Source organism: Rattus norvegicus, chromosome 3 (genome assembly GCF_021556685.1).
Source record: "Rattus norvegicus strain SHRSP/BbbUtx chromosome 3, alternate assembly SHRSP_T2T, whole genome shotgun sequence".
Taxonomy (NCBI): Eukaryota; Metazoa; Chordata; class Mammalia; order Rodentia; family Muridae; genus Rattus; species Rattus norvegicus.
The window spans coordinates 96,101,847-96,116,599 of NC_141536.1; the positions used below are offsets into that span (position 1 = coordinate 96,101,847).

The 14,753-nt window shown below is 39.8% G+C and overlaps 1 long non-coding RNA gene across 1 annotated transcript in view; it reads right to left on the reverse strand.

Moving 5' to 3' along the window:
- Positions 1–305: 305 nt before the first annotated feature.
- The window catches only part of LOC134486420 (uncharacterized), a 77,305-nt gene continuing 62,857 nt past the window's right edge, over positions 306–14,753 (reverse strand). The window contains exons 3-4 of the long non-coding RNA XR_015683711.1: positions 2,176–2,336; positions 306–828 (exon numbers count right to left, since the gene is read on the reverse strand). This is a non-coding gene — a long non-coding RNA (uncharacterized LOC134486420). The remainder of the gene's footprint in view (positions 829–2,175; positions 2,337–14,753) is intronic.

Consider the following 14,753-nt stretch of genomic DNA (forward strand, 5'->3'; position numbering starts at 1 on the left):
CTCCAGTGTGTTTTTAATGAGTCATATAGAATTATGTGTCATATAGATTTAATGTGTCATATAGATTATGTCATAAAAACAAAAACAAACCAACAAAAAGGAGGAACAGATAAAGATATCAGTGTTGTGCTTTGCCCCCCCTGGCCTCCAAAACTCCAAGTTATAAGAAGATTTTTTTTAATTCCCACTCCATTTTGAAGAAGAAGGATGACTACAACTTCTGGGTAGATCCAGAAACCACATGATCTGTCAGATACTATTCTTCCAGCAGATACTGATAAATAAATTATTCCAGAAGTAAAAATAGTCACCATATACATTTATTAAGATAAGGACTGTAGGAAAACATGAGTGTTTTAAAATTATTTCAGGGAAGCCAGGCCCAAGGTTTTATTGGACATACCAGATGAAGGAACAGGTACCACTTTTTTTTTCACCAGGAATACAGGGGTGCTTAACACTGTGTAAGATCTCTCCTCTAAGATCTGGTGCATGTGTATCAAGAACCAATAAACAATGGATTCTGACCATTCCTGGGTTTGGCTCTGTGCCCTTCTAGACATGACCAAATAGGTTGTCTACCTGTCCAGTTTTTCACTCATCTTGACTTGACTTTCATTTCCTGATCTGGAACCATTTTCCTGCTCTTGGAATATTGTTTTGCTTTTCATCTCTCAGATGAACTCTGCTGCTTCTCTCTCCAACTCCAACTCCAGCAGCTCCATCAATACCAGGTTTCCAGCACTGGTGTAGTTTATTATGATATCGACTCAGTCCATCTCCAAAGCCTCTTTCACTCTGCTGTAGACTCTTTAACCTATAGTCATTCTGTAAACATATATATTATATATGCATATAAATACACAGATATAGTTAATGTGTGCTCTGTGGTATGAATTAATATCGATAGTTAGGGTTAGAAGAAAAAACTTAACATTCACCTTGGCCAAGTGACCAAAGTAGACTAGATTATATGACAAGTTCTTTTCTCAAAAGTGGCTAAACAGTATGAATTTGTTGTTATGCAATAAATTCTGACACTGAAAAGATACACAGACCTGCAAGTGCATCATTAAGTGACTATATAAGCTTTAGGTTTAAATAGAGAAAGAATTGGAGTAGATGGGCAAGAGTCTTGGTCAAAGTGTGATCCAATGGCTATTTCAGTTCTGGTTCTCAAAAGTGGGCCAGTAAGGCCTTGTTGATGGAGAGGAGTAATCTCATTCCCACAAGATGATTATCCTGTTGCAAGGTGTAGCCTCACCATTAAAGATAATCGCCCTCATTTGTGCGGTTGTTTATTCTACTTAATTCTATCTAGAATCCAAGGTGGCTATGCCTCTTGGACAATGAGCCTTTGTGCCATCAGTCTTAGAGCGGCATGAGATAAGTTAGTGTTGTGACCTTTGCCCTCTGGTCATTACATGGCTGTTATCTTGAAATCAGAGCAGCACTGACTACTTACAGGAAATACTCACAAAATCAGACCTATTAATATTCCTTCATCAATGAGGAGAAGGTGTTGTGAGTAAGTTCACAAGACACAGGAGACCCTCAGCCCTCTTAGAGGATATATGCTTTCAATGTTCCTAAAGGGAGGCTTCATTTCAGTGGTCCAGTTGCTTATAAGATATGTGTGCTCTTGGAAGTAACCCCAGTTAATCACTGCTGTGCAAGGTACACTTAGATGAGATTGTTCTTTGGGTTTTGTTAGTGTCCCCTCTGGGGGTGAATAGATATTTGTTCATGTCTCCCTAGTAAAAATTTATACAACAGATAGTGATCAACATTTCTTAGATATACTGAGGGATTAACATGTTTGTGCAGAGGAGAAAGCTGCAGAATAAAGGAGAAACTCCAGGCTTCTGTTCTGGTTTTAGCACCTTGTAGGCTCAAATGAGGAGTGATTTAATGATTTAGTCACTTGGCATGACTGGTGTATAGTACAATGCTTTATAAAGAATGATCATTAAAATACCCTTGGCTACCTATAATCCCAGCAATGGGGAAATATGAATCAGGAGGGTCATGAGTTTGAGGCCATTCTGGACTAATTAATGAATCCATGCCTCAAAAATACTTTAAATATTTTATTTATGCGTATGAGAAATGTTTTCATTTTTCCTATTAAAGATAGCTAGTCCACCAAAGCCCAAAATTCCATGTCTTCCCTACCTTGTAAAACCTTTATGAAAATCTTTTTACTGTTCCTAACATGGTAAAACGTTTGCTTATGCAAAGGACCTTCTGCATTCCAGGAGTGCGATGGTCTGGAGTGGCTGACCTCGGTTCCTTTTCCTTCATTTGCTTTGCACAGATTCTTCTAAGACCAGCCACTGTGAAAAGATTGTGAGATTGAGTTCCAACAAATGGGGAAAGAACAGTTACAACTGCATTACAGTAAACACCGAGAAAAATGGCTTCTCCTGTGTGTTTGCCCTGTCTTGTTTGGATCTTGACACACCTTTTAATGCAAAATGAGTAACTTTTGCTCTGTTTGTGTGTTTCGTTCTGTGACACTAAGAATATTTGTTTCTACCATTTTCATTTTCTAGATTAGGCAATGAAAGCTTAACATTTCATCAGCAATAAAGTTGCTCTAGGATCTGAAGTTTGTATCTTTTATTGCTTTTAAATAATATCTTACTATTCACAAATATAGAAAAAATCCAGAGGGAACTGACAATTCAATTCTGTTTCCACTTAAAGTATGAAAATCACTGGAAGGTTTTGTCAATTTGTAAGAGCTACCTACTGTCACCTGGCTTTCAAACTGTGAAAATCTCAACACTCAAAACTTTGTCCACTCCCATTCTCGTGTGCATGCGTGTGCATGCGTGTGTGTGTGTGTGTGTGTGTGTGTGTCTTCACATACTTCAACAAATACACACATTGTAGAATTTACTGAAAAATTGAGACATGTGATATATAGCCAGTCAGATACTAGAAAGTTTGAAGGTCATTAAGGAGAGACTTTTCCCTTTTAAAACCAGGGCGGGAACCAGCAGGACTTCAATTACTGGTCAAAAGAGTAAGATCTGAGTTGTGTCTCTGGCACCAGGTGGCTACACGTCATTCTGAACTGCCCAAAAAATCAGGATCGCTCTCTAGCCAAAAGCTTTCTGGTAAGGAACAAAGACCGATTATTGTACCTTCCCATAAGAATTTATGAAAATGGTCTGTCAGTCAACCAGGCAGGAAAATGCCCTTAGGAAAGGCATTTGTTCTGGGAACTTCAAGACTCAGTGTAAAGTTTTCCTAAAAATGCAGATTATGTAATGGGTTGTGGACCATCCTCACCCAACTCTGCTGTCTCCAGGTTCCATTTGCATTCATTCAATGAAGATCATAAGGACTGAGCAGACACCAGAGCAAGATCTCAGTAAAAGCTGGGAGCCAGAGCCAGGGCCAAAGATCACAGGACTTCCATGTAAACACCAGGCCCCAGTGGTCTCAGATTCCTTAGCCCCAGTACTTTGTTCTGAGAGCTTTTCTTAGCCTCGGGTTATCTCTTTCCCTGGTCATTTGCACTCTCTGTCTTCTGTGGCTTCTCAAAGTCCCTACCTTTCTAATTGTAGTAACTAGAGTTAGGTTTTTTTTCTACTTTCAAACTCTGCTTCTTATCTCTTCCTTCCTTCCTTCCTTCCTTCCTTCTTTCCTTCCTTCCTTCCTTCCTTCCTTCCTTCCTTCTTTCCTTTTTTCTTCCTTTCTTTCTTTCTTTCTTTCTTTCTTTCTTTCTTTCTTTCTTTCTTTCTTTCTTTCTTTCTTTCTTTCTTTCTTTCTTTCTTTCTTTTGCACCTGAAGTTTTTCCATTTAACAGACAGTCTCTTATGTAGAAGACAAAGGGCAGAAGTGGCCTTCCCAGTGTCTAGAGCTGCTGCCCTGCAAAGTGAGTCTGTTTTTGCAAGGAAAGCGCATAGCCTTGGGTCAACATGAATGGCAGCTCCAGTATTCCATGCCTTTCCTGATGGAGTGTATTAAACTGATTCCCTGGAGACAAATTGTATAGATCTGGATCTCTCTGTCTTCTGCTGTCTCTGGGTTAGTCTGAGGTTTCTGAAGCCCAGGAGATTTAACCTGGGCTTCTAGCTCCTTTAAAGGCATTTGGCACTCTGTAAAAGCTGCTCATTAAAGGAAACAGTAGGACTGCTTTCCTTTTTAATAGTCTGGCCATGGAAAGTTGACCCACGCAGAGTGTTTGGAGGTGGAAGACTGGAGACTTGGAGACAGTGGACAAGCCTGTTTGGCAGGGCAAAGCAACACTTCAGAGGGTAAGACTAGTCCCCTGGAGATCCAAGGCCTGGTTTCCCCAGTGGTCAGGAAAGCCCACTGAGGGCTCTATAAAGAAGTAATGGCAGCAGTTAAACCAGTCAGGGGTCCATTTTAGGGTTGAAATTCCAGATTCATAACTCTTGAGGTTTGGCTCTCTACTTTCTCCCCTCTTCTGAAAGCCTGTTGACTCGAGTGTTTTTTTTTCTTTTTTCTTTTTTCTTTTTTAAAGTTTTGAGGGTGGGAAAGGATGGCTATGTCACAAAGGAGGGCTAATTGGCTGGAACTTCCCCAGCCGCTCCCTCCAGCTGGCCTGAATCTCCTTGGTTTTTTTTAAGTCTTCCTAAAGAAATAAAAAGAGAGGCCTGCCTCGCTTTTCAAAATATTTAAAACCAAGTTAATTCAAATTAGGTCTTTTCTTGCTGTCAATGCTGTTTTACCCTTGTTTTCAAGGACAAAAGAAGGGTGCCACAGGGACACTTTGGCTTCATGTTAAGACATGAACTCTTCTTTACAGAACGGGACCAGGTTGTGACATCCCCTAAGCAAGAACAGCAAGTTCTGGCCATGTATGTGGCTCTTCTGATTCCATGAGCTGTGTCAGATATTACTAATGGGCTAAAGTCTTTTGTCCCCCCCCCCCCCCCACCAAGCATGGGAAGTCTCATGATTCTTCTTAATATAACTACCCCTTTGACTGTGGCCAGTAATCTGTGGCTTGAGGACTGAAATCTATTTCACATCTTGGTTCTTGCCCCAAATTGCTCCAAAGCTCAGAAGGTATTGTCTAAGCGGTAGAGGCTCTGCCCAGGGCAAGGAAATTGAATAAATCATAGGTTTGTTTCCAGATCCAAATTGATTTCCTTCTTAGGCCTTCAAGCATCTTGTGCCTTCCTTTTCTCCTCCCCATCTGCCAACACACTTCCTTTTCTTTGAAATGTATTACAGCTTCTTAGCAAGGGCTCTCTGCTTTCCAGCATGCCTGTTGCTATGGAATCCCCCAATATTAGTGATGAAAGGATCTATTTAACCCAATTGAGACTCTGTCAGCCTGAAATTTAGATCAGTCACAGAGAATCTTTTGGGATAGGCTTCAATTAAAATGAAAACCAAAGTTATCTAGAAGGAAATGAGCTCATTTTAGAGCTGACAAAGTGTTGATATACCAGCATGATGGAAAAACAGCATACGTGGGTGAATAGAATGGTGCTCACATTGCAGCTGCATCATTTCCTCGAGGGTCTGTCAGGAGTGTTTGTTTCCATACCAGTAAAATAAGGGGAATAATAAGTCCTTATTTCAGATTGTGAGAGTAAAATCAGTTTCTACCTATAAGAGGACATTTAGCATAATTTTGAATATGAAGTGTTCATCAAACACTCCTGTATTGTAGACTTGGTTATGAGGCAATAGGTGATTGAAATCCTGAGGGCTTTAAGAACTGATCAAGGATTAATCTTTTAATGTATTCATGATGTGATGGTCTTAATGAGAAGGGATAAAAAGAAGCAGGAAACAGAGCCAGCCCTTGGAACCAGGTCATTGATGTTATGTCCTTGAAAGTTATATCTTATCTTTGTTCCTTCTCCCTTTTTACTTCCTGTTAGTTATCCTGCTCTGCCATGCCCTTCCTTCCATGATGGACTGAAACTGACTTCACCCCAAATAACTTTTCCTCTCATTAAAATGTTTACACCGTGTTTTGTCACAGCAACACAACATCTCACTAACACATGTAAAGTATTTTGGTAAATTTTGGGCATATATGAATCCTTGTCATTCCTACATTCTTGGAAGATATATCACTGAGCAGGACATGTGGGCAAGTCATGTTGACTTTATTATTTACTCATCGGCCATTTGACAAAGAGGCCGCAGAGCTAATATGAAACAGATAGGCTTTCACTTTGTCTCCTGAATTTCAGGGGACATGATTTTAGTCACTTTGATGCCTCTTACTTGACCTTAGGTAAGCCATTATAATTTCAGCTTCCTGAAGGGAAAATGATGATGAATGAAAGTTAATCTCAATGAGGTATTCTAAGGATTAAATCAGTCAGTACTTGTAGCATAGTGTTTGACTTGTTAGGGTGCATGTTATTACATAATCATCATGGCTATTGTTTTTCTCCCTGAATCATCTCGCTATACCCCTTCATCCACCCATGTGGTTGGCACAAGATTTCAGTGTATGTGAACAGCCTGTTTGAAATAGCATATGATTTTGTTATCCCAGTAAATGAAGAGGAAAGAATGGTTTCAGGACTGAGAACTCTGGCTGACCTTTTGGCTACCTCATAAATAATTCTAAGAAGGCTCTTTCTAGTTGCTCTGGGGGAAAGCCTGGAGGAGTAGTCCATGCAAAGCAAAAGAGCTTACCCAAGACTATCTATCCAGATTCTTTTCTGTTCATAGTCATTCTGTAGAAACTGACCTGAAAGGTCTGAATTCTGTTCTCATATCCAAAAGGGAATAGCTCCAGGACCTCCTGATTGTAGACAGGGGAGGCAGTGGTGGAGATCTCATTAACAGTTATGTTCTTGTATTGAATACTCAGTTCCAGGAACTGACTGATCTTACTGAAAATTTGTTACTCTATCAAGAGTTTGAAGAGTCCATCCACCACCCATGACCTGCCCAGCGTGGGTACAACTACCCATGGCTAAGCATGGGGTGAGAGATGAGAGAAAAAAGGTGAATGGTTTGTGTATTATCAAAAGAGGTAGAACTGGAGACAGAAGGGTAGTGAGGAACAGCCATCTCATGACAGGTGGAAGAGCTAGCCCCTAGGTCCTGAGAGAAGGAGGAAGGAGAGCTGGCTCTGTCCCCTTGCAGCATTTGGGAGAGCAGGGCTCCACACCTTGCCTGGGCAGCACAGAGGAGCTGGCCCTGTAGCCGAGGGCACAAAAGAGCTAGTGGGCTGACCAACTCAACTGTCACCCAGGTCCAGATCCAGGGTGTTGAGTTGGCCACCCAAACATCTACCCCATTAATGAAGTGCTGGACCAGATGAAGGAAGCTAGTCTTACATATCCAAAGCTGCAATGTCTCCGTGACACAGGACAACAATAAGATACCTGAGAGGAGTCTTGATGAGGATCCAGTATTGATAGCTCTAGCAGAAGCCAGAGGCCTTGAACCAGACCAAAGACTGATTATAGTGAACATTTACAGGTAAAGTTGTTTAGGCAAAAGAGGTATACTGTGTGACACACAGTGACACATTGCAGTTTCCACAGTGAGATTGTTTGTTTGTTATTGTATTATTTTTTTTATATTTTGTTTTGTTTTGGGCAGTTGTAAAGGCAGTTGGCTATGAAAAATGGGGAGGTGAGTGACATTGGGGTACATGGTGTGAAATTCACAAAGAATCAATAAAACATTTTAAACGTGTTTGAAGAGATGAATTCCCAGAGCCTTTGTAGGAAGTAGACCCAGACTAATGCTAATAAAAGACTCATAATCTAAATTTTGTACTTCTTTAACCCATCCAGGAGTCACTAAGACCATTATTCTCCTTAGGTCCTTAGTGGTTATTTTCTTCCTAACAATATGTGAATCCTAGTAATGGCAACTTTATAATCCATTGGGTAACAGAAATGGCATATTGATCTTCCAGTTCACATGTATCTACTATTCTTAAGTTGTGTATTTTGCTTTTTTTAAAAAAAATTATTTACGTTCTAGCCATTTGGACCCTCCCTTCCCGGTTGGTTTCCCCTCCCACAGTTCCTCATCATATTCCTCTTCCTCCTTGCCTCCAAGAGGGTACCACCTCCAGGCCTCCCCCTTTCCTGAGGCCTCAAGTCTCTCCAGGATTAAGAGCATCTTCTCCCACTGAGGGCAGACTAGGAAGTCCTCTGCTATATACGTTCTGGGGGCCTTCGGTCAACCTGATATGCTGTGTATGCTGCCTGGTTGGTAGCTCAGACTCTGGGAGCTTCCTGGGATTTGAGTTAGTTGAGACTTCTGGTCTTTCTAAAGGGTCACTCTCCCCTTCAACTTCCTCAATTCTTCCCCTAGTTCAACCAGTTTCATGATGTCCTGATTGTCAGTTGTTGATCTCAGAGACTGAGCCATTGGTGTTTTGTTCAGGAAATGTTCCCCTGTACTGATGTGCTCGAGGCTCTTCCCCACTTTATCTTCTATTAGGTTCAGTGTAACTGGTTGTATGTGAAGGTCCTTGATCCTCTTGGACTTGAGCTTTGTGCAAGGTGACAAATAAATGTCTATTTTCATTTTTCTACATACAGACAGCCAGTTTCAATGATCTGTCCATTGGTGAGAGTCAGGTGTTGAAGTCTCCCACTATTACTGTGTATGGCTCAAAATATGTTTTGGGTTTTAGTAAAGTTTTTTTTTTTTTTTTTTTTTTTTTTTTTTTTTTTTTTAATGAATGTGGGTACCTTGGCATTTGGGGCAAAGATGTTCAGAACTGAGACTTTTCTTTGTGGATTTTCCCTTTAATGAATATGAAGTGTCTTTCCTCATTATGCTTGATAACTTTAGGATCTTAGGATGGCTACGCCAGCTTGTTTCTTGGGACCATTTGCTTAGAAGACATTTTTCCATCCTTTTACTCTGCGATAGTGTCTGTTTTTGTTATTGAGATGTGTTTCTTGTATGCAGTAAAATGCTGGATCTTGTTTGCATATCCAGTCTGTTAACTTATGTCTTTTTATAGGTGAATTGAGTCCATGAATATTGAAAGATATTAAAGACAGATGACTGGTGGTTCCTGTTATATTTGTTTTTGTATGTGGCTTTATGTGCTTGTGGTTCTTTCCTTTTGGCTTTGTTGCGAGATGCTTAATATCTTGTCTTTTCTTTGGTGTAACCTTCTTTGTTTTGGAGTTTCCTTTCTAGGAAATATTTTGGTTTTTCCATCTATGTTGATTAAGAGTTTTGTGCGTATAGTAGTCTGGGCTGGCATTTGTGTTTTCTTAGAGTCTGCACGACCTCTGACCAGGCTCTTTTGGCTTTCATAGTATCTGTTGAGAAGTCTGGTATAATTCTAATAGGTCTATCTTTGTATGTTACTTGGCCCTTTTCTTTTGTAGCTTTTAATATTCTTTCTTTTTATATACATTTAGTGTTTTGATTATTATGTGCTGAGAGGATTTTTCTCTCTGGTCCTATTTGTTTGATATTGTATAGGCTTCTTGTACCTTTATGGCCATCTCTTTCTTTATGTTGGGAAAGTTTTCCTCTATGATTTTGTTGAAGACGTTTTCAGCACCTTTGAGCTGGAAATCTTTGTTCTCCTCTATTCCAATTATTAGATTTGGTTGTTTGATTGTGTCCTGAATTTTCTGGATGTTTTGGGTTAGGAGTTTTTTATGTTTTAAATTTTCTTTGACAGTTGTGTCAATCTCTTCTATGGTATCTTCTGCACCTGAAATTCTCTCTTCTATCTCTTGTATTTTGTTGGTGAAACATCTGTAATTTCAGGTTTGACTCCATTTATGTTTTCTTTATTGTTTCTACTTCCACTTTTAGATCTTGGACTGTTTTATGCAATTCCTTCACCTGTTTGATTGTGTTTTCCTGTATTTCTTTAAGGAATTTATTTCCTCTTTAAGGGCTTCTGCCTGTTTACCTATATTTCTTTCAGTGAGTTATTTATATCCTTCTTAAAGGACTCTGTTATCTTCATGAGATAGGAAAATCAGCTTCCTGATTTTCAGGTGTGTTGGTGTATCCAGGGCTTGCTGTGGTGGGAGAAATGGGTTCTGATGACGCCCACATATATTGGCTTCTGTTGCTCATGGTCTTGCACTTGCCTCTCACCATCTGGTTATCCCTGGTATTTGCTGGTCTGGGTGACTGTGTCTGGAATCTGCCTCTTTTGTTCCTGGGTTGCTTCAGGTCTCCTGGTAGGCCAGCGCCCTGGCTGTTGCAGACCTCCTGTGGGGCCTTCCAACTGGAAGGTGTTCAGAGGGGCAGAAAAACGTTGATCTGTTACCCTGGCTGCAGTGGATCTCCTGGGAGGCCTTCAGACTGTAGGGTATTCAGAGGAGCAGTCAAGCTGTTGTCCTTTGTAAAGCTGTTCTCTGGGGGTCCGGTGTGGGGGACATTATGGACTGTGGTTTCTATTTCCCTGTGTGTGGCAGAACTCCAGGGATGCTTTTAGTCTTTTGGGTCAGTTGCCTTGCATGCCACCGAACCCCCAGGGGGTCTTTAGACTGTGGTGTTAGTTGCCCAGCTGCCTTGTGTACATAGGAACTCCTGAGATGCCTTAGAGCTGTGGTGTCCTGAGTGCAGTGGATCTCCTGGGATGTCTCTGGCTGTGGTGTCAGATGCCCTGAGTGCAGCAGGTCTCCTGGGATGCTTCAGGGCTCCAAATGCTCTGAGTGCAGAGGATCTTCTGGGAAGCCTCCGGATATGGTGTTTTCTGGGGAGCAGACTAGTTAGCTGTCAGTAATGTTTCTTTTACAAACGTGGGTGCCCTTGCATTTGTGGCATAGATGTTCAGAATTGAGAGTTCATCTTGATGGGTTTTTCCTTTGATGAACATGAAGTGTCCTTTCCCATCTCTTTTGCTAACTTTTGGTTGACAGACTATTTTATTTGATACTCAAATTGCTATTTCGGCTTGTTTCTTGGGACCATTTGCTTGAAAACACTTTTCCAGCTTTTTACTCTGTGGTAGTATCTGTCTTTCTCACTAAGGTATGTTTTCTGTATGCACCAATATACTGGGTCCTGCTAATGTATTCTGTCTATTAGCCTATGTCTTTTTATTGGGGAATGGAGTCCACTGATGTTGAGAGACAATAAAGACCAATGATTGTTAGTTCCTGTTATTTTTGTTGTTAGAGGTGGTATTTATGTTTGTGTGGTTCTCTTCTTTTGAATTTATTTGAGAGATGATTAATTTTCTTGTTTTCCTTGGATGTAATTTCCCTCCTTGTATTTGAGTTTTCCTTCCATTATTATCTGTAGGCCTGGATTAGTAGAAAGATATAGTTCAAATTTGGTTTTGTCATGGAATATCTTGGTTTCTCCATCTATGCTGATTGAGAGATTTCCTGGGTATAGTAGCCTGGGCTGGCATTCTTTGTTCTCTTAGGGTCTATGTGACATCTGTCCAAGAATTTTTGGCTTTTAGAGGGTTGGTTAAGAAGTCTGGTGTAGGAAAACATAAATAAACAAGTAGAAGCCCATAGAGAGGAGACACAAAAATCCCTGAAAGAATTCCAGGAAAACACAATCAAACAGTTGAAGGAATTAAAAATGGAAATAGAAGCAATCAAGAAAGAACACATGGAAACAACCCTGGATATAGAAAACCAAAAGAAGAGACAAGGAGCTGTAGATACAAGCTTCACCAACAGAATACAAGAGATGGAAGAGAGAATCTCAGGAGCAGAAGATTCCATAGAAATCATTGACTCAACTGTCAAAGATAATGTAAAGCGGAAAAAGCTACTGGTCCAAAACATACAGGAAATCCAGGACTCAATGAGAAGATCAAACCTAAGGATAATAGGTATAGAAGAGAGTGAAGACTCCCAGCTCAAAGGACCAGTAAATATCTTCAACAAAATCATAGAAGAAAACTTCCCTAACCTAAAAAAAGAGATACCCATAGGCATACAAGAAGCCTACAGAACTCCAAATAGATTGGACCAGAAAAGAAACACCTCCCGTCACATAATTGTCAAAACACCAAACGAACAAAATAAAGAAAGAATATTAAAAGCAGTAAGAGAAAAAGGTCAAGTAACATATAAAGGGAGACCTATCAGAATCACACCAGAATTTTCGCCAGAAACTATGAAGGCCAGAAGATCCTGGACTGATGTCATACAGACCCTAAGAGAACACAAATGCCAGCCCAGGTTACTGTATCCTGCAAAACTCTCAATTAACATAGATGGAGAAACCAAGATATTCCATGACAAAACCAAATTTACACAATATCTTTCTACAAATCCAGCACTTCAAAGGATAATAAACGGTAAAGCCCAACATAAGGAGGCAAGCTACACCCTAGAAAAAGCAAGAAACTAATTGTCTTGGCAACAAAACAAAGAGAAGAAAAGCACACAAACATAACCTCACATCCAAATGTGAATATAACAGGAAGCAATAATCACTATTCCTTAATATCTGTCAACATCAATGGCCTCAACACCCCAATAAAAAGACATAGATTAACAAACTGGATACGCAACGAGGACCCTGCATTCTGCTGCCTACAGGAAACACACCTCAGAGACAAAGACAGACACTACCTCAGAGTGAAAGGCTGGAAAACAACTTTCCAAGCAAATGGTCAGAAGAAGCAAGCTGGAGTAGCCATTCTAATATCAGATAAAATCAATTTTCAACTAAAAGTCATCAAAAAAGATAAGGAAGGACACTTCATATTCATCAAAGGAAAAATCCACCAAGATGAACTCTCAATCCTAAATATCTATGCCCCAAATACAAGGGCACCTACATACGTAAAAGAAACCTTACTAAAGTTCAAAACACACATTGCACCTCACACAATAATAGTAGGAGATTTCAACACGCCACTCTCATCAATAGACAGATCATGGAAACAGAAATTAAACAGAGACGTAGACAGACTAAGAGAAGTCATGAGCCAAATGGACTTAACCGATATTTATAGAACATTCTATCCTAAAGCAAAAGGTTATACCTTCTTCTCAGCTCCTCATGGTACTTTCTCCAAAATTGACCATATAATTGGTCAAAAAACGGGCCTCAACAGGTACAGAAAGATAGAAATAATCCCATGCGTGCTATCGGACCACCACGGCCTAAAGCTGGTCTTCAATAACAATAAGGGAAGAATGCCCACATATACGTGGAAATTGAACAATGCTCTACTCAATGATAACCTGGTCAAGGAAGAAATAAAGAAAGAAATTAAAGACTTTTTAGAATTTACTGAAAATGAAGGTACAACATACCCAAACTTATGGGACACAATGAAAGCTGTGCTAAGAGGAAAACTCATAGCGCTGAGTGCTTGCAGAAAGAAACAGGAGAGACCATACACTAACAGCTTGACAGCACACCTAAAAGCTCTAGAACAAAAAGAAGCAAATACACCCAGGAGGAGTAGAAGGCAGGAAATAATCAAACTCAGAGCTGAAATCAACCAAGTAGAAACAAAAAGGACCATAGAAAGAATCAACAGAACCAAAAGTTGGTTTTTTGAGAAAATCAACAAGATAGATAAACCCTTAGCCAGACTAACGAGAGGACCCAGAGAGTGTGTCCAAATTAACAAAATCAGAAATGAAAAGGGAGACATAACTACAGATTCAGAGGAAATGAAAAAAAAATCATCAGATCTTACTATAAAAACCTATATTCAACAAAACTTGAAAATCTTCAGGAAATGGACAATTTCCTAGACAGATACCAGGTACCAAAGTTAAATCAGGAACAGATAAACCAGTTAAACAATCCCATAACTCCTAAGGAAATAGAAGCAGTCATTTAAGGTCTCCCAACCAAAAAGAGCCCAGGTCCAGACGGGTTAAGTGCAGAATTCTATCAAACCTTCATAGAAGACCTCATACCAATATTATCCAAACTATTCCACAAAATTGAAACAGATGGATCACTACCGAATACCTTCTACGAAGCCACAATTACTCTTATACCTAAACCACACAAAGACCCAACAAAGAAAGAGAACTTCAGACCAATTTCCCTTATGAATATCGACGCAAAAATACTCAATAAAATTCTGGCAAACCGAATCCAAGAGCACATCAAAACAATCATCCACCATGATCAAGTAGGCTTCATCCCAGGCATGCAGGGATGGTTTAATATACGGAAAACCATCAATGTGATCCATAATATAAACAAACTGAAAGAACAAAACCACATGATCATTTCATTAGATGCTGAGAAAGCATTTGACAAAATTCAACACCCCTTCATGATAAAAGTCCTGGAAAGAATAGGAATTCAAGGCCCATACCTAAACATAGTAAAAGCCATATACAGCAAACCAGTTGCTGACATTAAACTAAATGGAGAAAAACTTGAAGCAATCCCACTAAAATCAGGGACTAGACAAGGCTGCTCACTCTCTCCCTACTTATTCAATATAGTTCTTGAAGTTCTAGCCAGAGCAATCAGAGAACAAAAGGAGATCAAGGGGATACAGATCGGAAAAGAAGAGGTCAAAATATCACTATTTGCAGGTGATATGATAGTATATTTAAGTGATCCCAAAAGTTCCACCAGAGAACTACTAAAGCTGATAAACAACTTCAGCAAAGTGGCTGGGTATAAAATTAACTCAAATAAATCAGTTGCCTTCCTCTATACAAAAGAGAAACAAGCTGAGAAAGAAATTAGGGAAACGACACCCTTCATAATAGACCCAAATAATATAAAGTACCTCGGTGTGACTTTAACCAAGCAAGTAAAAGATCTGTACAATAAGAACTTCAAGACACTGAGGAAAGAAATTGAAGAAGACCTCAGAAGATGGAAAGATC